This window comes from Balaenoptera borealis, assembly GCF_965194805.1.
Source record: "Balaenoptera borealis genome assembly, chromosome: 18".
Lineage (NCBI taxonomy): Eukaryota > Metazoa > Chordata > Mammalia > Artiodactyla > Balaenopteridae > Balaenoptera > Balaenoptera borealis.
In genome coordinates this window covers 8495118-8521367 of record NC_138877.1, presented here as the reverse complement: position 1 = coordinate 8521367, position 26250 = coordinate 8495118, and the positions used below count along the sequence as shown (strand labels likewise).

At 48.9% G+C, this 26250-nt stretch overlaps 1 long non-coding RNA gene across 5 annotated transcripts in view; it reads left to right on the top strand.

The window, feature by feature from the left end:
- LOC309616102 overlaps window positions 1–26250 on the top strand; it is a 39762-nt gene that overhangs the window by 12992 nt on the left and 520 nt on the right. Inside the window, exons 1-6 of one of the 5 annotated variants that reach the window (XR_014237278.1) lie at window positions 10025–11395; window positions 14110–14300; window positions 15090–15168; window positions 19363–21790; window positions 23071–23219; window positions 24585–26093. This is a non-coding gene — a long non-coding RNA (uncharacterized lncRNA). Of the gene's footprint in view, window positions 1–2468; window positions 2671–10024; window positions 11396–14109; window positions 14301–15089; window positions 15169–19362; window positions 23220–24584; window positions 26094–26250 lie in introns of those variants that run through there. The other 4 variants (XR_014237277.1, XR_014237279.1, XR_014237280.1 and 1 more) reach the window with 4 other exon arrangements.

The following is a 26250-nucleotide window of genomic DNA, read 5'->3' as shown; positions in this document are numbered from 1 at the left end:
TAGCTCCCATCAAGGCATATGCTCCACCAGGCTAGGGAGCGGATGATACCAAAGCCGTCTTGCTTCTTGGATATTCTCCTGAGCCCTGCCATGCTGGGGTGACTCTGCGTATAGTAAATATTTAAGCACATGTCTTGGGTAACGGTCACCAATCTGGATGCAGAGGGAGCCGTGGAGCAACACGCTGTCACCTGCCTCAGCGTCCCGGCTTCGAGAGAGACGGTGTGATGCCAATACCAGGAGTCTCTTGGCTACCAGCGGCTGATGGGTGGCAGAATTCTGTGGCCTGTTAATCGTCTTGGAAACAAATCCTTGAATTGGGAGAGACAGAGAAAGGAACTGTAATTAAAGCTTCCCTTGGGCAAAATTTCCCAGTGATGGGAATTAACACATTTCTTGTGTGCCCGTTAAGCTCCAGGCTCTAAGCTGAGAACGTTACATATACAGATCTTCCTTGACTTACAGTGGGGCTACGTCCTGGTAAACCCATCGTAAACTGAAAATATCTTAAGTCGAAAATGCGGTAAATACACCTAACCCACAGAACCTCAGAGCTTAGCCCAGCCTACCTTCAACGTGCTCGGAACACTTACATTAGCCTACAGCTGGGCAAAATCACCTAACACAAAGCCTACTTCACAATAAAGTGTTGAATGTCTCATGTCATGTATTGAATTCTATGCTGAGACTGAAAAACAGAGTCTGGGTCCAGAATGGTTGCAGGTGTATCAGCTGGTTACGTCTCGAGCACGTGGCCGGCAGGGAGCTGTCTTCGCTGCCGCCGCCCTGCATCACCAGAGAGGCTCGGGCCACAGACCACTAGCCCAGGAAAAGATCCAAATGCAAAATTTGAAGTGCTTGAAGGCTTCTACTGAATGCAGACTGCTTTTGCACTATCGTAAAGACGAAAACTCATAAGCCGAAACATCGTAAGTTGGGGACCGTCTGCATTGAATCTTTTAATCCTTGCAACAGCCAGAGAAGGGGCTCTTATTATTGTCACCAAGAAATGAAGGCTCAGAGAGGTTAACCTGTCTGCTCAGAGAACGAGGGGGCTAGAGGATGAGGCCAGAGTTGGGAGCTCTGCTGATGGAGAGAGGGAATCCGTGCTGCTCTTTTTAACCCTGCAGCCTCGTCAGTAACTTACCTTCAGAGACTTAGAGAGAAGCCTCGTGCTGGTCGGGACGCCTCCAGGTCTCTCCCAGGTCAATGCTAAACCTCTGATGCCTCCTGGATGCCCACTGGGCAAATATATTCTGTCTTATCTCAACGTATATATTTATTAAGACTCAAGGGAATGGAAAGACAGAGACAAAAGTAAATAGAACAATGCAGGATTAAGGGACTGGGCAGTGAACAGGACCAAGGAAGCCAAACCGTAAGAGACGTAGAGCCCGCTTCACCCTCCCCCTCCCCTCACCCCGGCCCCTGTGCCCGCTCCCTCCTCCCTCCTCTCCTCACACAGACCTCAGGGTTCACCAGCCACTGCAGACCCTTCCAGCCTCTGTTCCCTGCGTCACCCACAGCCACGTCTACGTCCACACTTCCTCCTTACACAGCTTGGTGCCTGAGCTCCCTGGTCACCCCCGCCGAGGAGTACAGCCTGCTTGTTCCCTGCTGGTTTATACTCCTTTTGCGTGGCGTCATAATCGCATGTTTATACGTGTGCCCCCCTCTATGAACTGCACGCTCTTCAGAGGGTGGATCGTCTTGTGTTCATCTATGCTCCGCGCGTATGTCGTCCAGGGCTTGGTGCATGGAAGGCGCCCTATAGATGCCGAATGGCGGAGGAATGAAGGCATAGTGGCCTGGAAAGAGAAACTACGCATTTCCAATCCATATTCTGTGACAGGAAGGGTCTGATCATTGCTTTTGTTGCAAACTTAATGCAGTACTTTCTCACTCAAAGATAGTCGCTATGACTTTGTTTCCTCAGGTAGTAAATAAGCTTACACTGTCTCATAGATATCTCCTAAGGAACAACCAGGAACTAAATAATAACCTAACGGTCACAAGATCATAGGAAAACGAGAATAAGAAGACCTCTAGAATTCAAAGATAATTTAAAAAAAAACCCTGGAAAACCAAAGTTTAAAATCTTCAAGCAGGTATTTTAATAGATACTGGGACAATTCGTTTCCCTTTTAAAGAATCACTTCAACTCCAAAACGTCTGTTGAATATCTCCCAAGTGCTTGACGCTATGAGGAAAATTATTAAGATCGCCTGCTTACAAAGCGCTTTATACTTCTCAGCACACTTTCACAGAATTGCTTCTGTGTTTCTGAGTTTCCTCACTGTGGCTGGCAGAATAGCGCCCCCAAGATGCCCACGTCTTAATCCCTGGAAACTGTGAATAGGTGACCTCCCGTGGTAAAAGGGACTTTGCAGATGGGTTTGAGGATTTTGAGATTGAGTTTATCCTGGTTTATCCGGATGAACCCAGTGTCATCACCAAGGTCCTTACAGGATGAAGTCAAGGGGTCAGAGTCCGTCCTAGGAGATGAGGTGAGAGAAGCAGATGGTTGGAGTGATGTAGCCGTGAGCCAAGGAATGCAGGCAGCCTCCAGAAGCTGAAAAGGACACGGCAAGGATTCTCCCGAGAGCACCCAGAAGAACTGCAGCCCTGCCGACACCTTGACTGTAGACTTCTGACGTCCAGAACTATGAGGTAATGAATTTGTGTTGTTTCAAGCCACTGGGTGTGTGGTAATTTATGACAGGTAATTTAATACACACATCTTTACAATGCAGATAACAATAGTCCTTACTTACCGCATAGGCTATGCTGTTAGGTGAGACACATGACAAAGACAAGGCCATTTAGTGACTCAGTGTTACCAGAGAATTATTATTTTGTTGTTGTTTGTTTGGGAGATCTTATCCTGTGAGGTCAGCAGATCCACCTTATACTCATGAGATGAACCCGTATTAAGTCCTTACTAGACACCGGGTCCTGCAGTAACGCCAGGGACCCTAGAGGAATCCTGGGAGCTCCTGGCAGGAGACGAGGCAGACACCTCAGCAGGGACAGCCAGCACGGGTGACCAGGCCAGTTAGCAGTAACCCCAAGATCGGAAGGGACCCAGAGGAAGGAGAGTGGGGCTAACTGGGAGGTCCCTCTCATGAGGAGAGCCTTGAGCTAAAAACGGCAGACGGCAGAGACCACCAGGCGGCCCAGGGGAGGGAGCTTCAGGCAGGGGGGAGCCAGGGACCCCCCCCAGGGGGGCTGGGCGGCTGCCCAAGATCCCACAGCTGAGACCTAGACCTTCCGTCCCCTGCACTTTCTGCTGCTTTGGGTCGCTGCACATATGACTAAGCTGCTGGCAGCCCTCGAGGAATATATCGTCTACAAAGGGACAGCCAGATGCACGCTGAGGGCACAGTTTAAATCAACCATAGGAGTCCCTGTCTGAGAGAGTTTAAAAGTAAACGGTGGGGAAATTCCACCAGAAAGATGTATAAGCACTGGACGTGGGGAAGGGTTCGAGAGGCAAGGATGGGAGTCAGAACTTCCGGGGGGATAGGGAGTAGATGGCTGGGGGCTGGGGGTGAAGGAGGAACCTTCTCAGTGTGGAGGCTGGTCCTCCCGGAGGCTGGCGGCTGGGCCAGTGTGGGGAGCAGCCCAGCACAGAGACCCCCCCAGCCTCTGGGGACGTGAGGATGACAGGCTGAGTGCAGGAGGTCCCATAGGGCCTGAAAGCTATGTCCAGCTAAGACTTTATGCTGAGGGCGTTTGGGAAGGCCTGCTGAAGGGTTTTTGAGTAACAGGATGAGATCAATGAGATCAATGTGTTAGGGATTCTTATGGGTCTGTCTGTAAGACAGGGACTTACCTTTCTGGTGCCTGCTCCATTGTTATTTGTTGGACTGAATTAAGATTTGCAGGATGGATTGAAAGAACGGGGAAATCTGACATCTGATCTACATCCCACGTGCTCACTCCTCATTGGAGAGGAAGCTAACGGTTGCCAGCCTGCATAAGGACCGCAAACCCTAGGATTCACAAGAGGTTATAGAGTCACCTCCAGCTTATCTTTTCTTGTTGTTGCCTTTCATCTTTCCTCGTAAATACTAAATGTTTCACTAAGTGCAAAATGAAATAACACTTTTTATACTGAGTATTGGCTATTTATAACTGAGTGTAACTGAGTCTTGACCCAGTTATAAAACAGGAGCTTGAACGTATTCGTTCAATGCCAGATTCTGATGGGAATGAAGCAAAGTCCTGCCTGTCTTCTGAGCCTTCGCTTGGGATGATCGCTGCCCAAGCCCACCCCACGTGTCGGGAGCTGCTGAAATGAATGGGTGCTCAGCTGCGAAAATGTGCCCCAACTTGTGCACCAGAAATAATAGTGACAATATGACGCAGAACACTAAGAATCTGTTAACAAGTATAATAGCAAGAAATGCAACTTGAACTTGGACAGAAGGAGGCGCATCGGTTCTTAGACCCAAGAGACAGCAGGAGCACCGCGGGGACCACGGGGGCAGGGGTTCAAACTCAGACAGAACCTGCAGGCCGCTCTCGCCATATGCTGCTCTCCACGTTTTGGTTTCATTGTCACCAGAAGGTGGTGGACGCTTTTCTCCAGGAGGTGGGGACCGTGACCACCAGCGGCCCCCAGGCTCTTCTCCCAGAAAGGAGCACCTCTTCCCCACCAGCTGTCATCCGGATGCATCTCAGGGATGGGCTGGCTCAGACGTCCTCCCCTCCAGGGGAGGCAGAGACCTAGAGAGGGAGGGATGACAGCTCCCATTTGGGGACCAAAGGCAGTTCCATCAAAGGTGGGGGGGGGAACAGGCAGCCAGAGCAGGAAGGAGTCATTCTGATCCAGGACGCAAACTTCAGTGTATACACAGCAGCTTGTGGGGAAAGGAGGCCTGGGAAGGCTCTGTCATCTCCTAGACGTCATCACCGGGGTGTCCGGGTCCTGTCCGGCTGCCTCTGATTTCTGCCAAGAGCCGCCACTTACCCTCCACTCCCCTGAGTCAGTGTCCCTCCCTCTGTGTTAGAAACTCAACCCACCCCCAACCCCTGCCGTGGAGGTAACAGCGGGCACAGCCATGAGAAAAAATGACAGAGACAAATAAAGACCTAGCATTCTGGTTAGTCAAAGAATCACGGAAACCTGTAGCTTAAAAATGTCAGGTGTGGGGACTTCCCTGGTGGCGCAGTGGTTGGGAGTCCGCCTGCCAATGCAGGGGACACGGTTCGATCCCTGGTCCGGGAAGATCCCACATGCCGCGGAGCAGATAAGCCCGTGTGCCACAACTACTGAGCCTGCATGCCACAACTACTGAAGCCCACGCGCCTAGAGCCCGTGCTCCGCAACAAGAGAGGCCACCACAGTGAGAAGCCCGCGCACCTCAACAAGGGGTGGCCCCCGCTCGCCACAACTAGAGAGAGCCCGTGCGCAGCAACGAAGACCCAAAGCAGCCAAAAATAAAAATAAATAAAATAAAATAAATAAATTTATTTAAAAAAAAAAAAATGTCAGGTGTGGGTGAAATCAGAGGAGGAAAGCAACAGTGGTACTTCAGAAGTTTGCAGACACCTCCCCTAAATGACTGTGAATTTGGCACCCATGGCAAAGGGTAAGTGATCAATCAAGTCATTGGTCTTTGCGCTGACCAGTGGTTCGACCTTGACCACGGACAATCCCACTGGTTGAGAAAAAGGCCTGGCACGGGGTAAACTGTTGACTGACTTTAGGGACAGCACAGTTGTGTCTGTGCATTCTGCATTCCCCTGCTGTTACCACCAGTGCCTGCCCTGCTCTTCGCAGTTGTTTTCAGTCCTCTGGCACCACTGACCCCTAATTGACCCCAGATTCCTGAGCGCCAGGAGCCTGCCCCGACTTGTGTCTGGCCGGCCCGCTGTGCACGTGTCCATTGGTGGCGTTCCACTGAGCTCAGCCTGGAAGTGCACCCTCCGAGCATGAGCCAGGCCGGGAGGCCAGCCTTCTCCAGGCCTCAGCGACAACAGAACCTCCCTGTAACTAAGACACATACTTCCTCTTACGCGAAGCTAGGCAACACACAGGCCTTAATTTCCTGGCTCTCCGGCCAATAGTAATTCTGTCTGAGCTTGATTATTGGATAGCTGGCTGGGCTGGTTGTAACCTCGAGAAATGTTGAAGGTGGGTTGGCCGCACTCAGACGGACTCTGTCCCTTCACCCCAGGGCGCACCCTGAGCCCCAGCCAGCTGGCTTTCAAAATCTCCCGTGGGTGAGCGGGTGCCTGGGTGGGCACAGCTCTTCCGCCTCCCCATCCCTGATGACAGGTGGCCCTCGTGTCATCTGGTGCACAGAGCAGAGTGGGTTCCTGCAGTGAGAACGCGCCCCGCACGTGAAGGGCAAACTGGAGTCTCCTCTGCTCCCAGCTGGCTCGCTGGAGCGGCCTGGGGCCTCAGGGCGTCGTGTTTGCTGGGGACCGCGTGCAGCAGTGGGCTCGCAGGTGCCTTGGCAGCCTGAAGGAGGCTGCATTTAAGCCCTGCACTAAAACGACAGAGCCTTGAGGCCCGTGGTTTATTGGGTGTTTCCAATAAAGGTGCAGGGCCCAACGTTCCCTGGGGAATCCACACGGCGCACATTCATCTGGCCACATCTGCACTTTTAAGATCTTAGGCAGATCCAGACTGGGGGCCCCCATGCCCTTCCAAGCATCCCCCTGGTCTGCCTTTGAAATCAAAGCTAGATGGTCAGATCCAGACAGGAGGAGGAGTGGTGCTGAGCCTCGGCGAAGCATTAAACGCTCAGAGAGGAATGGCTCCTTGATTGTAGACAAAAGTTTGTTTTCCTCTTAAACCACGGACCTGGAATGTGCTCTCTGATGATGATTACAGGATGAATCAGCACTCAGGTGATGGAAATCAGGCCCGCGCTCTGCTCACGGTATCCGGGCTGCGGGGCAGCTGTGGCCTAATGAGATCCAGCAGCCGTGCTCAGCTTTCCAGCGGGCGCTTGGGGGAAGGGTGTGCAGGCGCTGTTCTGAGGGGCTCCCTGCCCGGCCTGGGGGCTCAGCAACCCCACTGCCTGACCCCAGGGCTCTGCAGGTGTGCACCAGGGTCAGCCGCTCGCACACATGGACGTCCTATCTCTCAGGCGATAGGACGAGTGTAGTACCGAGGCCAGAGCTTTCCCCAGGACCGCCTCCCCAGCTCAAACCATGACCTAATCGTCTGAATCTCTCATCATCACACTAACTGTGTCTGCAAAATGCAGGTAAAATTTGCTCCTTTTGCACCTGGTGGAAATGATGTCTTCATTCCATACAGAATGAAGTCCCAAGATAGCTCACCTACAATAATGTAAGATCGGGTGGCTATAAAGTGAGGGGTCATTGATTTCCTGCCCTCTGCACCAAGCTCACGTGGTCATTTCACCTACCCCATTATAACACAAGCCCACATTTTATGAGACTGAATTTGGGGGGCCCTGCTTAGGAATTTACTATATTTATTAAGAACCCAAAGTATGCAGAGAAAAAGGCAAAGCACACAAAACGACCCTCCACCTGCTGCCAGGGCCACTCTGGTGAAATGCTACCATCGAGGACGTTTCCACCCGAAGGAGCTCAGATTTGAAACGCCCGTGGTCCTTGTCTCTAATCAGTGGCCCCCCAGGTAGGGCGTCAACAGGTGAAGGGGATGCACGTGGCCCTGGGGATGACATTTAGCCATCAGAGGTGCACAGGCAAGGGGTGGAAAGACGGCTCAGGGGAGAAGGCGAGGCAGGACACTGCTCTGGTCCTCACAGGACAGTAGACCCAGACCTGGCCTTGTGAGTAAGCTGCCTCCTCACACAGCTCCGGGAGGGAAATGTGGCCGGTGATGAATTCTCCGCCGTTTTACGTGGCAGGTGAGCAAAGCCACCAGGCCCAGCTGTTCCTTCCAGCCTCATCTTCCCCATCACCATTATTGGAGCCACTGGTCCTGAGACAAGGAGCAGCCTTGGGAGGCTGGACACCTTCTCATCACTAGCCTTGCCTCCTGTCACTGTAGATGCCGTTCTTAAAGGAGCTCCGGCTCCTGAACAAGAAAGAAAAGTGCTTTCTCTGCAGCTTCAGCACAAAAGATGACCTTCAAGAGGAGACATCCAGCTGTAGAGGGCGTGGGAGGAAATATTAATATTCACAGTTAATATTCTTCTGACTTTCTGGGAAAGAAATCACAGTACAGTTTCGACCTGGCCACTCTCTTGGAGGAAGTTTGCTTCACTGTCCAGAGTCTTGACCTCTCCAGAGCGGCAGCCGTCTCCAGATGCGGCCACCCGGCTGCTGTGGTCCTCCTGGAGACATCCTCAAGCAGACAAGTCAGCAGACTCAACCACTTCCTCAAAAGCAGCAACTTCTCACAAACAGAGTGTGAATTTCTCCCTGCCCCCTGGCTTCGCCCACAGGGAGGGCATGCCAGAATATACTAGAATGTTCCAGAACTCCATGGGAATTCTGGAATGCCTATACCCTCCAGCTAGGCAACCCAGCTCTCTGCTCCAGGCACTTGCAGGCTTCAGAATCTCCCCCTGCATGTCCTTCCCCGACATGAACGAAACTCAAGTTCAGAGACTGGATGTGTTTTGTGAGTGTTACCTTCTGTGCTCAAATTTTCTTGCTACTCGCTACATCCTCCCTGCACTGCACTTGCTTTTCCTCTAACTTCTTTTTTTTTTTAATTAATTAATTAATTTATTTATTTATTTATTTATTTTTGGCTGCGTTGGGTCTTCGTTTCTGTGCGAGGGCTTTCTCTAGTTGCAGCGAGCGGGGGCCACTCTTCGTCGCGGTGCGCGGGCCTCTCATTATCGCGGCCTCTCTTGTTGCGGAGCACAGGCTCCAGACGCACGGGCTCAGTCGTTGTGGCTCACGGGACCAGTTGCTCCGCAGCATGTGGGATCTTCCCAGACCAGGGCTCGAACCCGCGTCCCCTGCATTGGCAGGCGGACTCTCAACCACTGCGCCACCAGGGAAGCCCTCCTCTAACTTCTAACCACTGTCCGCAGTGGCTGTGTGCAAGGCAGGAGAGCCCCACCTGCGAGTCTGGTCAGCACCTGGGAGCAACTGCAAGTTATATGCACCTCCTCTACATCCTCAACATTCTATAGAAAAGCTCGACACAGCTTGTACCACATTACATGGTGACTGTTGCTATGCCTTCGCCTGGAAAATATGAACTGTCATTTACTGAGCACATCCTACGTGTCAGTGTTTAACATGCATTACTTCCAAACCCATAAGATAGGTATTCTTTTTTCCCTATAACAGATGAGAAAACAAAGGATCCAAAAGGTGAAGTAACTTCTCTAAGATCACGCAGCTAAGCAGAGAGATCAAGCATCAGCTGGGCAGGCCTGGCTTCGAAGCCAACCTTCTCCCTATGACCCCGCCTGCCCGGCAGTGTCTTAGAAGCCTGAGGTCTGGGCTGAGTCTTTCCTTTCTGTCCTGGAGGTTTGCCCCAGGACTGAGGGGTTTCCTGGGATGAGGGACTCTGGGTGCTGAAACCGGGACAGTTGGTCACCCCACGTGGGAATGTGGATACCTGGACATTACCGTGGCCTCAAGTGTAGATGCCGGGCTGCGTGGAGCAAGGGGAAAGATCATGGCCCACAAGACGCCCCCTGCAGGGCAGGGACCACCGTGTAAAGTTTTCCAACTTTTGAGAAAAGTTCCAGCTGGTCTCCAGGCCAGAATATAATAATCATGATCATTTGGAGGGTGCACACAGGACTTGTCAGTGGGCAAGGTTTGCCAAACATCAGAGAAACATCCTGGGGTTTTTCTCTTTTTTTTAACGAATCCAAGAAATCTAAATCTAAGTAAAATTTTTGAAAGTATTCATGTATCCATTGGACTCATCGTCCTCAAGTGCTCATCTCTGAGCAGGCTTCAGGGTCCACAACCACCCGGAGCTTGATCGAGAGTCCTTAGGAGCTCCTGCCAGAAGGCCACCAGCAGTCCCTGTGCCACCCCCCCCCCCCACACACACACACACACTCACCCTGCACTTGACCTTGTCAAAGCCTCTGCAGCTTCTCTTTGAGCTTCTGCAGGTGCTGTTTAGACCAAACCTTCCCCCTTCCTCCTGAAACCCTACTCATCCTCCGGCCTCTCCTCCTCCCAGAGCCTTCCCGCCACCTCCTTCCTGCCTGGGTCACATGGGCACTGGCCCTCTGTGTGGATGTTTGTTTCACTCCCCCTCCAGGCTGGGAGCCCTGCCAGGCAAGAGCCAGAGACCATCTTCTTCTGGGGTTCCCAGCATCCACTACAGTGTTTGGCATACAGATGCTCAGTAAATGTTTCTTCCAGTGAGATAGAAACAGAGCTTTTCGGGGCCTGCTGGTGATGGAAACAGCCCAGCTTGAAAGGCGGTCTGCTCCACGTTGCATCCACAGGTGGCTCCAGGCTTACTTACAAGCACAGAACTTACCGTCAGCTTCGAGCCAGGGCCGCTGGTTCCTGGCTGTCGTGGAGGCCACCCCACGGTTGCCATGGGAACCAGCCACTCACAAAGCCTCCAGGGAGCCCTGAACTCCGCCCCCCACTCCCTGCTGCTGATCTTCCTCACATGCTGCCATGGGAACTTCCCAGGTACCAGCGCCTCCCTCCAGCCCATGCCTTAGGCCAGAAGATGGGGGCTGGGCTTCGGTGGGGCTCGGACCACCCCACCTACAGCTGCTTTTATGGAAAAAGGCACTCAAGGTTCCAAAGAGACGAGCCAGTAAATGCACTGCCGGAGCACATCCTGTCAGATGAAGTGTCTTCACACTTGGCAGCGAGTTGAAAAGGGCGAGAACCAAGAAGCAGGCAGGATGGGGAAATCGAAGAGGGATCAGTTCTCCTTTACCCACAGGGTGGCTTTTGGGGTGTGTGGGGAGGTCTGATGCTGGGAAAGGGGCACCAGGGAATGTTGTCTGGCCTGCCGATGGTGGATCCCAGCAGAGGTTTTACCAAGTGACTTTGAGAAGCATCTGTGGAGTATTTCACAGTTGAAGAAGCTGAGGCTCAGAGAAGTTAACCGAGTCCATGTTCTTACCGTCTTGGGCCTCTTCCAGGCGTGGCCTTCTAAGTCTCCCATGCGTGCCTCCACACTCTCCTGGCCGGCTGGAAGGACGATGACTCTGGGCAAACTTGGAAGTGACCAGTGACCTGGTGAAGAGGACAGAGCCTCTGCCAAGCCAAGCCCCTGAATAACTGTGCTCAATCGGGCTGCCCACCAATTTCCGCCCCTGCGCAGGAGTATTGCCTGGACAAGAAATAAACTTCTCGTGTGACTACACACGGGGTCTGTTTGTTACAACAAGTAGCTTTCCCTAACTGAACAGTGGGACGGGAAGCTTTCGGCTTCCTTGTACTCCATTTCACAGGACTAGTTCCAGGACAACTGGTGGCATCTGAGGTATGTAGGCTCAGCTGGAAAGGTCCAGAGATGCTGGTATGTTCATCACGATAGCTTCTTCCTGTGCTCTGAAGGATTTCCAAGAAGTTGGCTCCAAGACAGAGCAATAATTGTTCACATAACGTGTTGCCAGAGAGATTATGGCTTTGCTGCATGGTATCTGGTACTTAAAAGGTGTTCTATAAATATTTATTGAATGGATGGATAGATGGATGGGTGGATGGATGGATGGATGGATGGATGGATGGATGGATGGATGGATAATGGCTTCTACTGCAGGGCAGGGGAAGGAGGGACTCTCTTAAATATAGACATGGGAGTCTAACTGAGGCACGAGAAAGAAGGTAAAGAGAGAGAGCTGGTCACTCCAGTGACAGCACCCTCTTAGGGTATGTTGGCAAGTCCAGCTGGGTAAAGAAGAGCAGGTGACCAGAGATGGACAGGCCCAAGGAGGCAGCAGATGTGTGGCGTGAGCGAGCAGCTCCTGCTGCCGGAAATGCTTCCCAGCCAGCCCCAGCCAGGGCTCGGGATGCCACTTAATCAAATAAAAACACAGACAGGGTGCCCACTTAAATGTGAATTTCAAATAAACAACTCTTATTTGTCCTTGTGATGCTTGGGACATACTTATACTAAAATACTATTCACTTTTTAAAATCTGAAATTCAAATTGAAATGGGTGTTCTGTACTTGATCTGGCAACCCTAATCTAGGCTGCCCAATAAGTGATCTTGTAAGGACAAACGGGGGAAACATCTGACATAGGCTGATCAAAGACCACTGTTTCAGGGATCAGAAGTTGTTTGCTTCTTCTGAATAGCCAGGAGGTAGAAGACCTCTAACAACTTCACTGGGCCTCTTCTCTGCATTTTGGAAAGTATTCTAAGTACAGAAAATGGCAGGTTTGTGAATAGTGGTGTAAATTAGAAGAGAAAAAAAAAAAAAACTCAAAAAAACCAAAACCAAACCAAACCAAACCAAAAAACCCTTTGGCCTTCAGTCTACTAGATCCAGAGAAGAAATTCTTCCAACCCAGTGACAGTTTATTAAATGTGAAACATACGGCCTCATTCAGAACACAATTTATAGAATGGGGAGAACAAGGGGCCTTTCTGCTTTGAACCTTTGGAAGAAGTCTCTCTGTGTGTTTTTTTCCAAATTCTTAAAACAAACATTTTCCACATGTAGTTATTGCGCCTGTTAAAAACTTGCTGTTTAATAAATAAATCCATTGTCAGCGCAGAATTCTTGGTCAGCGTTTGCAAAGATGCTGTTTTTGTCCCTTTAGATTCACTATTTTAGTTTATTTTCTTAATATTCCTGGGAGCCATGGGAGAAAGTTCTAGAAGTAAAGGGAGTCTAGCCTCACCCTTTTCCCCCATACTGATCACATTACAATTTTACATGAAAATCTCCGTGGAGAGAAAAAAGGCAAGAGGCCTGAAGGGCTAAGCCAACCTCCTTCCGGGGTCGGGAGGATGGGTCGTGTACCTGGACCACATGCTCGCTGGGTGCTGGTGCCTCTCGTCAACAACAGGATGGACAGCTGCACCTGAGCGTCACGTCGTGACAGAACCTCCACCATCGTCATCCCACTGGTCACGTGCTTTACTTGTCATTGTCTCCCGCAGGAGTCCCGATTTTCATGCGTGCCCCTCTGCAGTCTGTTCCCCACCCAGCAGCCATAGAGGGCTTTGGAAAACGCCATTCCCCTGCTTTAAACCTTCTGATGAGTCCCCAGCCTTGAACAAAATAGCCAAACCCTTTACTGTGGTCTCCAGTGCCCCATGACTCAATCCTCTGACCGCGTTCTCTCCCACCCTCCCCGTCACACTCAGTCCACCCCTCCACCCCTGCATCAGCCTTCTTTCTGCTCCTCAGGCACACCTAGTCCAACGCCCGCTTAGGGCTCCCTATGAGCTGGTAACTGTGCTTGAAAAATCCTTTCCCCGGGTGTTTGCCTGGCTGCTGTCTTGTTGTCACTCAGGTAACAGCCTAAAAGCTGCCTTTCCAGGCAAATTGTCCAGATCGTGAAACCTAAAGCCACCCCTTTCCCCCCATCTCATCACGCTGTCTGATTTTTATCATAGCACTTACTACTATCTGATCATTTTTTGTTTATTTGCTTATTGGCTGTATCCTCCAAGTAGAATGTAAACTCCAGAAAGACAGGGACCCTGTTTATCCTCTTCAACCTGTATTCCCAGCCCCTAGAACAGCACAGCACAGAGTAGGCCATCAATACCTGTGGACCAACTGAATGAATGACTTGTAGAAACTTTCAAAGGCTCATCTTTTCACCAGGCACCAAATCCTCATGAAGACAAAACACACACAGACTAATGACACTAGCAAATATTTATCCAGGGCTCGCTACCTGCCTAAGCACTTCACATGTATAATTAACTCTCTTAATCCTCACAACAGCCCTGGGAATTCCGTCATGTTATTATCCCATGTCACCGGTAAGGGCCTGGGGCGCAGGTAGGAAACGTCCTCGCCTGGGACCACATGGGTCAGAGGATGCCTGGATGGACCCAGGCAATCGAACCCCAACTCCAAGCACAATCACTAAGCTGTGCTGCTAGCCCCAAATAAAGCCCAAATCCTGGGACATAAAGGGGCCGTGTTTCTGGAAGGTATTCCCTGTGAGGCTTTTGGTTGAATACGTTGGTTTCTTTTATACCGTTTGTTGAGTTCTGGTCATATTTCAGTGTTAGGAGGAAGCAGAACCAACGTGTGATTTGGCAAGACTTAGGAGGGAGCCAAAGACAGAGGGTGAAGGAGGACCCACAATAGAACCACTGTTGCCCGTGTCTACCCACCCATCCACTGGCCGTTCACCCAACGCCCAATCACCGCCAGGCGCCGTGCCACTCTGGGCACATCTGCCTATCAAGAGGTGGTAAGTACCACAGAGGCACAGAGCAGGGTCGGGGGTGGGATGCTGAGGACAACAGAGGACGCCGCTTCATAGGTTCCACGTCAGAGACTGCGGAGCAGGATACTCCAGGCAGTGGGACAGCGAGCGGCGAGGGCCCGAGGCAGAACGTGCCTGGTGTGTCCAGAGGACCAGCAGGAGTGGGCCTGAGACGGGGGAGCAGTGGGCAGGGACGGGGTCAGGGAAGGGAGAGGACTTATGGGTGCTGTAATGTATTAGGATTTTGCTCTGAGTCAACAGGAAGCCATGGTTTGACTTACAGGTTTGGAGAGTCACTCTGGCTGCTCAGACACTGAGTGGCATGCGCGTGAAAGGGGAGGCCATGGCCGTGGTTCTGCCCCCTAGCGGACATCCGACAGTGCCTGGACACACGTTGGGTTGTCACAACTTGGGGAGTCAGGGAGTGTGCTACTGGCATCGGTGAGTATCAGCGGGTATGTTGCCAAGCACCCTGCACTGCACACAAATCCCCACGAGGGACAATTATCCAGCCCCAGAGGTCAGTCGTGCCAGGGTCGAGAAATCCGGAGTTAGCGGATTACTGCCATCATCTAGGCAAGAGATATACTCATTAAATAGCAACTGAGCACCTACTGTGCGCCGGGCAATGTTCCAGGAACTGGAGATACAGCGACGAACAACACAGACCAGGTCTGTGCCTTCATGAGTTTACAATGCAATGACAGCGGAAGCTTAGAACAGGGTGGAGGTGGCAGAGGGGTGAAAATGGCCGGGTTTTTGTATCTTTTGAAGGTAAAACCAACAGGATTTTCTAAGGATTGGGTAGAATGAAAGAGGAGCCGAAGTTGACCCCAAGGCTTCATCCTGAGCAGTGAGTACAGAGTTGCCGTTTACTGAGATGAGGACCATGGGGAAGGTGGGAGAAAGTGATTTGGCGGTTGGGCACATCTGGGGTTTTGTTGTGGACATATTAAGTGGAGATGAGGGAAGTTGGAGATTTAATCTGGAGGTTTAAAAAAAAAGAGGTCTAGGGGCTTCCCTGGTGGCGCAGTTGTTGGGAATCTGCCTGCTAATGCAGGGCACACGGGTTCGAGCCCTGGTCTGGGAAGATCCCACATGCCGCGGAGCAACTAGGCCCGTGAGCCACAATTACTGAGCCTGCGCGTCTGGAGCCTGTGCTCCGCGACAAGAGAGGCCGCGATAGTGAGGCCCGCGCACCGCGATGAAGAGTGGCCCCCGCTTGCCACAACTAGAGAAAGCCCTTGCACAGTAACGAAGACCCAACACAGCCAAATAAATAAATAAATAAATAAATTTTTAAAAAGAGGTCTTTTTTTGTAGGAAAAAAATTTTAGAAATTGGCAAATGTAGAGAAGAGCACTGAAGAATTCAGTGTAGGTGCAAGAGTACATCCAGGAGATCCTTTCCCACAAGCTGAGCTCTCCTCCCTGAGAGCTCTAACCTCTAACCCTGCAGAGGATGTGGAGAAGTAGGATGAGGTGAGAAGAAAGCCAAATGAAGAAAGTGTTCCAAGAGATGAGAGCGACCAGCCATGCCAGGGAAGTGTTCCCATGCCAGGAAGAAAAACTAAATACCACCTCCTCCCCATTTTCCAACGTTATAAATTGTTCCGGTGAAGCATCACAAAACCTGTCTACTCATCGCTGCCTTATCTATTTCAGTCTCTCCGTTTACTCTGATTAGTAATTAAACTGGATGTTGCACAAGATGCAAAAGTGTTTAATACATACTCCCTGTCCTCATGAAGTTTTCCATCTACTAAAGAAAATACAACATCAACGAAAGCTTCTGCCGCATCAAAGAAGGAATTAATCTAGCAGTATTCACCAGGTGTCTGCTATATTCACAGCCCTCTGCTTGTGGTTGAAAATACACAAGAGAAAGGCAAGACAAAGGTTTTCGTCTCATGGAATTTACAATCCAGTCGTGGAGATTTAGAGGAGACATAGAGTGGAGAGTGGAGATGCTCTAGGTGTTTGAAGAAGGAGGAAGCTATTCATTATTGAAAGGTCTTCTTACCGTCCTCCAGCCGGAAATGTCTCCCTTCTGCTGTGGTTCACATATGTATTGGGACTGGGAGTCCCAAGGAAGTTGGGGATCAGGTGACAGGATGTGAGTAAATCAGCATGACCATGACAACCTCTGAAAAATGACCTCAATGCCCACGGGCCATAGACTGACAGTAGGAGGAGACTTTTCCTAGGAGCTCAGGCTCAGAGCTAACATCCCCTAGGATTGGTGGTGGAAAGGGAATTAGGGCCAACACGAAGCTAAGATATCTTGGTGTCTCTTCCCATTCATTAGCTCCCAGCTGTGATTTCCCCAGAAGTAACCAGATAAAAGAGGTTTTGCATTTGAAATGTGGAGGCTTTGGAAAAATCAATTTCCACACCAATTTCTCTCTCAGGTCTGATATACTAACTCGAAATAGGTTCTCAATTCTGCATACCCCAGCATTATAATGGGAAATTCATGAATTTCTGCATTAATATAACCAAATCCTCGTATTATAAGGAGCAAGGCTTCAGTGCTCACAGGAACTCTTTGTATAAGGGGCAGATGAGCCTCAAAGGACAATCAGGCATTTACTTGTTTTAGCCTCATTTCTAGAGTGTAAGAAAGGCAGTAAAGTGATGGATTGCTGGGCATGTGTAAGTAGAACATGGTTCAAGTTTTTGCAAAATTTATACACCTCTTTCTATAAAAATCTCAGGCAATTCTTAAGATAAATGTGTATGGCTTGAGAAGGGATCAAAGACACCATCTATTTTCTTTTTTGTACTAATTCCTGAAGTACTCTTCCATGAAGACTCAAGATACCTCAGAAGGAAGATGGAAGGACAAAGTATTTCCAAAAAAATGTCTACTTCCTCAATCTCTCCTCATCTTCTTTTTCAAGTCAGTTTGCTTTACCGACAGTAAGATATTTCAATTATCCGTTCTGTCAACACCTCACCAAAGCCAAGGTAAACATGATCATTTTGTTTTGGTATAAATAAATATGCGAGTAGATTATTTTTTCAAACAGCCAAGGACCATAGAGTTAGAAATCACCTGTAAAGTCTGGAAGGCTTGCAAGGCCATTATCAGGAAAATTCCCTCAAGTCACATTTCTTTAACAAACAGTAAGCAAAAGACCTGGATTTTTCTTTTTCACCGGTATGGAGACATCTTGTTCTTTGAGCCCGGTCCTAAATTGGGAAATACAAAGGGTCAATTGATTGCTTATGAATGTGATTTTTCTTACCTGACATATTTTCCATAAATTAGGACAATGATGCTAGGTTTTTAGATTAAAAGACCCAGTTCAATATGTCTGTCCGCGGAAGAGTACATGAAGCATTTGCTTTGTGCCTCCATTAAGAAGATGACTTACAATGGGCTGCTGTCAGACAAGGCGTCTGCATTCTGGCTGAGCTGATTTAGACCCCCAGGCTGAAAGCCTTCGAAGACCCTTAGCAAGTCCCTTCCCACCCCCCATCCTCAGAAACAACATGAACAACATGGAGACCCACACATGTACGTTTTGAGGATAATTTCAAGGTTTTCAAGCATCGCCACCCCAGAGGTCCAGACCCCAAAACCACATCTGAGCTCTGTGATCCAGGTTACTTACTTGCTCTCTCTAAGGCTCACTCTCCTCCTTCATAAGTGGGCATGTGATAACAATACCTTGATCATCAGTCGACTTTAAAGATTAAATGAGCAGCTGTATCTGAAGCTCTCAGCACAATGCCTTGCCCATAATGAAAGCTGGTCATCGTTAGCTGTTATTTTCATGCCTGGGCCATGAGTTTAAGATTCCCTGGTCAAAAAGAATAATATAGGTACTTTGTAGTTTATCTGTATCAATTATTTATTTATTTATTTATTTATTTATTTATTTATTTATTATTTATTTATTTTTGGCTGCTTTGGGTCTTCGTTGCTGCGCGCGGGCTTTCTCTAGTTGCGGCGAGCGGGGGCTACTCTTCGTTGCAGTGCATGGGCTTCTCATTGCGGTGGCTTCTCTTGTTGCGAGGCACCAGCTCTAGGCACGCGTGGGCTTCAGTAGTTGTGGCTCATGGGCTTTGTTGTTCCACGGCATGTGGGATCTTCCCGGACCAGAGATCAAACCCGTGTCCCCTACATTGGCAAATGGATTCTTAAGTACTGGGCCACCAGGGAAGTCCCTGTATCAATTTTTAAAAATCTATATGGCAGGTTTTATGGAGTAACAGTTAAGAGCATTAGTTTACTTTAATGTCCATAGTTTACTTGAAAATAGCTTGACATCGAGAATGGAAACATGAGTTTGTATTATTTGAAGCCTTAACTCTTGGGGCATTGAGTTGCTGTAATAGAAAATTCAGCCTCCGAGAGTGGTCAGCTGGCAAGATATCAGAAAGATGTCGGCTCTTCAAATTTCAAGCACCACCTGAGGCTTTGCATATTAAGATAATGCATGTCAGAAATGAGTTTTTATTGGCAAAATGAGAGACTTGTTAGTCTACATGATGAATATCAGAAATAGACTCTCAGTGGTAGAATTAAAGGTATTCAAGTTTGGAAGACTGGGTAAAATACTGTAAAAATGCTCCCCAATGCATGCTGTAGGACCCAGTGCAGCTGGGGTCATGTGCATAGAGATGGCACTGAGGCCAAAGACAGTCCTGTGAGCTGCCATTGGTTAAAATTTCTGGTTGCCTAATGACAGTTCTAGGGCCCTACCTCTGGAATGTTGTTGCTTGTGCCTCAGGGGAAATTTTTAGTCAAGAGATAGAATCCATCAAGCTCACAGTTGTACGAATTGTCCCGGGCCTGCTTTCTAAAGGAATCCTTGTTTAATAAAAGTTCTGTATTTGTGTCCAAATTTGGTCTGAGAATTGCTTTCCTAATAACATGATAATGAGGTCTGAGGGCACAGCTAACTCTCACCCACCTTCAATGTCTCAGTGACGTCATAAACCCAAATTACCCAAGAGTGGTGCTCAGCCCTATTGGATTAAGTCAGTTCACAGTAGCTTTTTTTTTTTTTTTTTTTCCCTGTGACCCCACCGCACAGCCTGCAGGATCTTAGTTCCCTGACCAGGGATGGAACCTGGGCCCCCAGCAGTGAAAGCGCGGAGTCCTAACCACTGGATCACCAGGGAAGTCCCCACAATAGCTTTAAGATAAGATAGACCTGAATTTGACTCCCAGATGTGCTACTTCCTAGCCCTTTGACCCAGATGTCCTTACCTGTGGGTCATTAAAGGATTAAATAAGATAAGGCATACAGAGCACGTGCACAGTACCTGGCACACAGCGAGAGAGTAATAAAGGCATCATCGTGGTTATGATCAAGTGTTTAGGGATTCTCATTTCTCCTAATTCTAAGTGGCTTTCCAACGTCTTTAGATGTTTATTTTTCACGACAATTTTACGCAGAGCTGTAAGTCGAAAGTGCCCAGTCTTGGGCTCTTGTGACCGACTTTGCTCAGGTGCTTCTTTTACCTCTTGGAGTCTTTAAGGTCCCCATTGGGATGAACATTCCTTGTGGGCAGCGATCTTGTCTCTTAGTCACTGATGATGCCCGGCACCTGGACCCAGGCCTGGAATGTGGCAGGGGAATGATAGGGACCTAACTGAACTGTGCATCTTCTCTTATCCAAGCTCAAAACCAGGAGTTCTTTATTCTCCCTCTCCTTTCCCTGCTCTCATTCCACCAACATGCTTCCCGTTTGTTGTTTATTCATAGTGTTACACCTTCCAGCCTCTCAGCCGCCATCGTAGTCCAGGCACCATCTTGCATTTAGACCATTGACATCTTCACCTACTGATTATATCCAGCTTGTTTCCCCTCCCGTGTCTGGCTAGTTCTTTCTTCAAACTGTCTTCTACAAAGCAGCCAGATTATTCTATTAGAACTCTGCACAAATCATCATTCTCTCAAAAAACAAAAAACAAAAAAAACAAAAAAAACCCACTTTCAACAACTCTCTACTGAGAGCATCCAAATCCCACAGGCTGGCTGGCTGGCAACTGGAGTCTCCACGACCTAATCCATGGACCGTCCTTTCAGGAAATCCTTCACTCCAGTCACAGCGGTTTACTCATTATCTCTGCTGACCCCTGTGTTCACAGACCAGTGTCTCTCAAACATCTCCACCAAAGGCTCCCTAAACTACAGAGGAGGGTGGCTCAAGTACATAGAGGGAGATGTTGCTTTCAAGTCCCGTGTTTTATATAAAAAACTCATATGAATTTTGCATTCCTAGCACATAATATATCCATCCGTGTTTGTATTAATACATAAACATCTTAGATTATAACCACTCTGTAAGATTGGATGAGTCCAATCTCCAGGGTCCGAGCAGATGTGTCCAGGTAAGCCAATGGTTTGTGAATCCTCTAGCTTACCACAAAACACCATTTTCCCCACCATCACAAGCCCACAGTCTGTTCTCCTGGCTTCCCTCCTCCCTACCCTGACTATTTCGGGCAGCAGTCACCGCCTCCTCTGAGATCCTACTCACTGTAGCTTGAACTGTGGACCATCTTTTCATAAAGAATTCTGTTCCCCCAGATAAAAGGTAGGCTCTCGGAGACAAAGACCCTCTGTTACACCAGTGTTTTTCCCCTGGGTGTGGCACGGAGCTCTGAGCAAAAACAGCCCTCAGCCACATCTTCTGTATTCCTCAACTGCTTTAAAGTGTCTCTTTAACGTTTCCATTTTACATTGATTTCTTTCTTTCTTGTCTTTTCTCCTCTTTCTTTCCCATCCCTTCAATGGCATTTCTTTCTCCTTCTCTCCTATTTCGGGTCTGAGTGAACCAAACACTGAGTTATCCCTCAATGGTAGGAGTTTTTCTGATGCTATGCTTTAAAATGCTTCCAACAGAACAATATAAAGAGTGATAAGAGTAACAAAGAATGGCTTATTTATTTGTTTGTTTGTTTGTTTTTGGCATTTTATCAAAGACAGGCCCTGTGCTCAGAGATTTATTTGACTTGTTTCATGATAACACACCAGTTGAGAATCCCTCACTGTAGTAAAGTGGAACATTTCAGAAAAGTACACAAGCAACTCTCAGCTTCCTGGAGACCCACTTCCTTTCTCTGCCCGGCCTCTCCCATTTCATGTCTCAATAACAGCCCCACCGAACGGAAGAATGAAGTCAGGGAACTCATGGAAGGAAAGGCTTTGAAACAGAAGGTTAAATTGAAATGAGGTTCAGTCATTAGCTCTGCTTTCTGTGGTCCCCATTAACCCAGGTGATTGAAAGGGCAATGGAAGGATGTGTCAGCTGAATCACAGAATGCTATTGAGGTTTTCTTCCACTCAGTGGGCACGAACTATACACACACACACACACACACACCCCTTTCCCTCCAGCCCCTCCCCCAGCCTTTTTCAGAGGCTGGAAATAACAAGCCTCATCCAGCCGCATGGCGTCAGTCACGCCAGCCAGCACTCTTTTCATCTGTCACTGGCCGGCGCATCCATAAGTGTAAGTATAATTGGGGTGAGGGAGGGAGGCAGTGTGCCCAGTGGGCGTGGCCTCCTGGCTCCAGGTGAGAATCGACCTTTCCAGACAATGCTGTGGCCACGGTCAGGTCGCCATAGCACTGACGATGAGAACCGAACACATACGCACAGAAGCAAGTAATCACGCACCAAATGTTCATTCTTTTGCTCTCTTGTTGACTGGCTGAGCAGATATTTATTCGTTGGAATTCTGAGAAGGCTTATGTTTCATTATGTTTATGCAGTGGTTTCCAGTCTATTAATAGCATGTCCATTTTTGCAGCAAACTTCCTCAACCATTAAGGCCAATTTCCATTAAAAATTGTTTTCAAAAATTATCCAAAGAGAGACAGAGTTGTTGCTTTTCTATAGATAGAATTTCTGATTTCCTTGAAGCTGACATCTTTTAGGCAAGCAGGAGTGTGCCAGTTTGCAGAGCTGCAGGAAATTTTAATACATCTGCTGGTTACAATCTGTACTACCTATCAGCACAGCATCTAAGTGCATAGGCCAGAGTAACAAGAAGAAAGGAGGATAAACTTCTCCTGGGACTCTGGTCTATTTGTGTGCCAAGCCGAATTTTTAATTTGGAGAGCAATTCTGCAGAAATGAACAGAAACTGCTATCTCAACATTTTAATAAGAATAAGCCCCTGAGCCAATGTGCAATCGAGTGCAGTGCTTTCTAGTAATTTCATTTATACAACAGCTCCACAAGCTGTTTCTCTCTCCACATTAGATAACCCTCGCCTCTAGGGTGACCAGAAAAATGATATTTTAATAATGTGCCACATCTGTGATCAGAAATACTTAATGAAACACTCTCATGATCATATGGGTAACAAGCTTCAAAGAACTCTTTTCCAGATTTAGACAGGACCTCTTTGCTTCTTGTGGTAATTTTTCAATATCGTCTGCAAGGAATCGTTACCCAAAGACACGTGTTTGGCCTGGTCCAGCATTTTTTTCAGCTAGGAGACCTTGCTGGCTCCCACAGAACTTCTGGACCAGTGCTGTCCAATAGAAATATCGATACAACGCAAGCTGCATATGGAATTTAAAATTTTCGAGTCATCACATTAAGGAAAGTAGAAAGAAACAGGCGCAATTAATTCTAATTAATTAATGAATGCATTTTGTTTAACACAACATATCCACAAGATTATCATTTGGATGTGTAATCAATATAAAAACATTCTTAATGGGATATTTTACATTTTTTATATTACGTCTTCAAAATCTGGTGTGCGTTTTCCATTTACAGCCCATCTCCATTCCGACAAGCCAAGTTCAAGGGCTCCATAGCCACGTGTGGCTATCGTATTGGGTGGTGCAGCTCTAGAGCAAAGAGCTCCTGAATAGGTAGTCTGCAACCACTCACATCAGGAACAACCTGAGAATCTTAATAAGAAGGTGAATTCCTGGGCCCTGTTCATGACCTACCAAATCATATCTCTGGGGGTGGCACTGAGGGATTTGCATCTTTTAACAGCTCCGTAGCTGGAGCTTTGCTTACTAAAACTCGAGAACATCGGTGAGGCTCCCTGTCCCAAATTGGCTCATAGTCCTTCAGATATCACCACCACAACCCTCACTGTTACCGACCAGGGTTCCTGACCTTCCCCAGTCAATAGAAATTGACTAGAGGCCAGGCAAGAAATGCAGGCAAGGCTTTACCGGGGCCCCTGCTGCAGCAGCGGGGGAGGGAGAACAAACAACAGGTTCCCCTGCTTGTTCGTTCCCGAGGCGGGGCAGGCTTGTTTCTTACACGGGGTGAGAGTGAGGTGTGTCCAGGGGTCGGGCTGGAGGGGTGGCTTAGGGGGTTTGCCCACCCCTCAGGTGGTGTTGTGTGCAGGGGGCAGGCTCAATACCTTGCTTTTGCTCCAGGCTCTTCAAAAGTGGCAGTTGAGTTTTTTTTTTTTGGTCTCTCTGTATCTTTTGGGTCCAGAATTTGCCCCAACTGCGCATGCGCACAGTTATTTTTAGTCCCGTACAGTTTCCTTCTATTTTGTAGCTCGAGGAGAGGTGTGTCCAGGTGTAAGCACTGCAGCACTGCAGCAAAGGGTCCAGGTCCCAGGCCTGTCTCACCACCACACGTCATATAAACCAGGAGGTACAACCTCACAACCCAGTCTATTCTGCTATTGGCTCACAAGTGTCTCTTGAGCACTGACCATGCTCCAGCACTGTTCTCGGCAACAAACAATAGGGGTATTGCTCTGGGGTATTTATTGCTCTGGGGTATTTATTGCTCTGGGGTATTTATTGCTCTGGGGTAGAGCAATAAACAATAGAAGCAGTGTCCCTGCCCTTTGGAAGCTTACATTCCAGTGGAGGAGACAAACAATAAACCAGGGAAGGGGTAAATAAGTGGTCTGATTTCTGGTGGTGATGAGTACGGACAAGAAAAGCGGGAAGGCAGGAGGACAGGGGGTGGGGCGGAGGAAGGATGGGCTTCTATGCAGGCGCAGTGCGGTGGTCTTGGGGGCTCTGGGAAGAGATGACCACAGACACTGAATGAAAGGATGGAGGGAGCCCCGGAGCAGTCTGGGAGGAGAGCACTGCCTTTGAGCCGGCAGCGCGAGGCCTGTGATAGTCAACGCACTTGACTTTAAACAACGAAGTGTGTGGGATTTCGTTCTGCAGCAACAGAAAACGAATGCAGTAAGATAACAACAATGAATATAATAAATATAGCAATAATAATCTTCAGCACTTATTATATGCTAAACATATTCAATTGCTTTATCTCATTATTCCTCACAACACCCCGTAAAGCTGGCACTGTTATTAGCCCACTTTAGCACATGCAAAAGCTGAGGCTTAGGAAGACGGCACAGAACTGAGGACGTGACAGCGCAGGGGTCCAGCCGAGGCCGGAACTCTGCAGAGAGTTTGGTCACTGCGCAACGCTGCCTCCTATCAGGGGCGGGGTCCCTCATGCAGGAGCTCTGCGCCTGAGAGCCCCTTCTTCACAATGTGGAGGAGGGCTGCTCTACCCGCGTCTTATCCGCCTGGTGCCTCAGCCCTGCCCGGCCTGCCCAGGTCATGGCCTGCAGAGCCTCCTCTGACGGGCCACCACCTTGCTTCCTCTCCTGCCCTCTGGAGGCCCCATGGCCAGTTTGGCCTCTGGGAGCTAAGGTGTCCCCACGCTCCACTGGGCATATTCTGGCCTAGCCCACCCTTAGGGTGACCGACTCTTCTTGGTTTCCCAGGACTGTCCCAGTTTTAAAAACAAAAGCTCCACCTTTTCCAGGAAAGCCCTTGGCCCCAGGCAAACTGGGATGATTTCTCACCCTACCATCCTCTGAACCAACCCAGGCTGAGGTAGGCCCAGGGGCCACTTGCATCCTGCAGCTTGCCGTGACCTTTCCTGTCACCAAGAAGGAAAGAAAGGCCCGGCTAGGATACTGAGTCCTGCACCCGCCCCGAAAGCTGAGAGCAGAAGCAACTCCTCTGGGGCAATTGGCTCCTGCTGGATGGGGTCTTCAGCCTAGACCCTCAGACAGGCCTAGGAAACCATGACCCCGTGAGGACTGTTCCCGTGAATCGAGAGACCTGCTTGCCTTGAACATCACACATGCAACACATTGATGCAGACATCACTGAGGCCAGACTCCACATCTCCATCCGCTCTGCTCCCAACAGGAGAAAGCCGGGGGGAGAGTTGGCCCCCGTCCAGCCTCATCCTTCCTGTGATGGTGACCGTGATGCAACTCGGCTGGGGGTAAAGGGAACTCATCTACTGCTGGTCACCTCAACTGGGAGCTCAGTCCCAATGAGCTGGCTTCTCTCCGTTGGGTGTCCTAGACTCTTGAGCACACCCTGCTGTCTTCCAAATTGTGCTCTTTTTGTCAAGGGACAGCAGGTGTGACAGTGGTTGGACCACCACGAATCTGTACCTGATACGGGAAATGGCTCAACACACGTACTTTATTAAGTATTACCAGCCAGTGACTCATGAACTCATGCACTTACTTATTCATTTGTCCTACTAATATTTGGGGACCCCTACGATGGGTCTGGCATCATCTTAGACTCTGACACTGAGTTACAGCACATTTTAAACTGAATGATATGAAGAGTGCTGGGCACGATGCTAGCACATAAAGATACCAACCTAGTTCTCATGGGGTGTGGGTAGGGGGCACACATTCAACAAAAGATTCTTAAGGAAACAAAAGATTCTTAAGGAAGTCTGTTTGTCCATAGGAAGGATTGTTTGTTTGTTTTTGCATTTATCCCCAATTTATTTATCTCATTAAAACTGTTAGAAAAAAATCTTAATCTCATACGACTCACACCTACTGTCCCCTACAATACATCACTGTACAGGACGTTTTTTTGAGTTCCCAAATAGTCTGAGCCATTGGGTGCCTCCTATGTGCCAGCCTCTAAGCTTGGCACAGGAAAAGCAAAATAAATAGGGACATTCAAGAGCTGA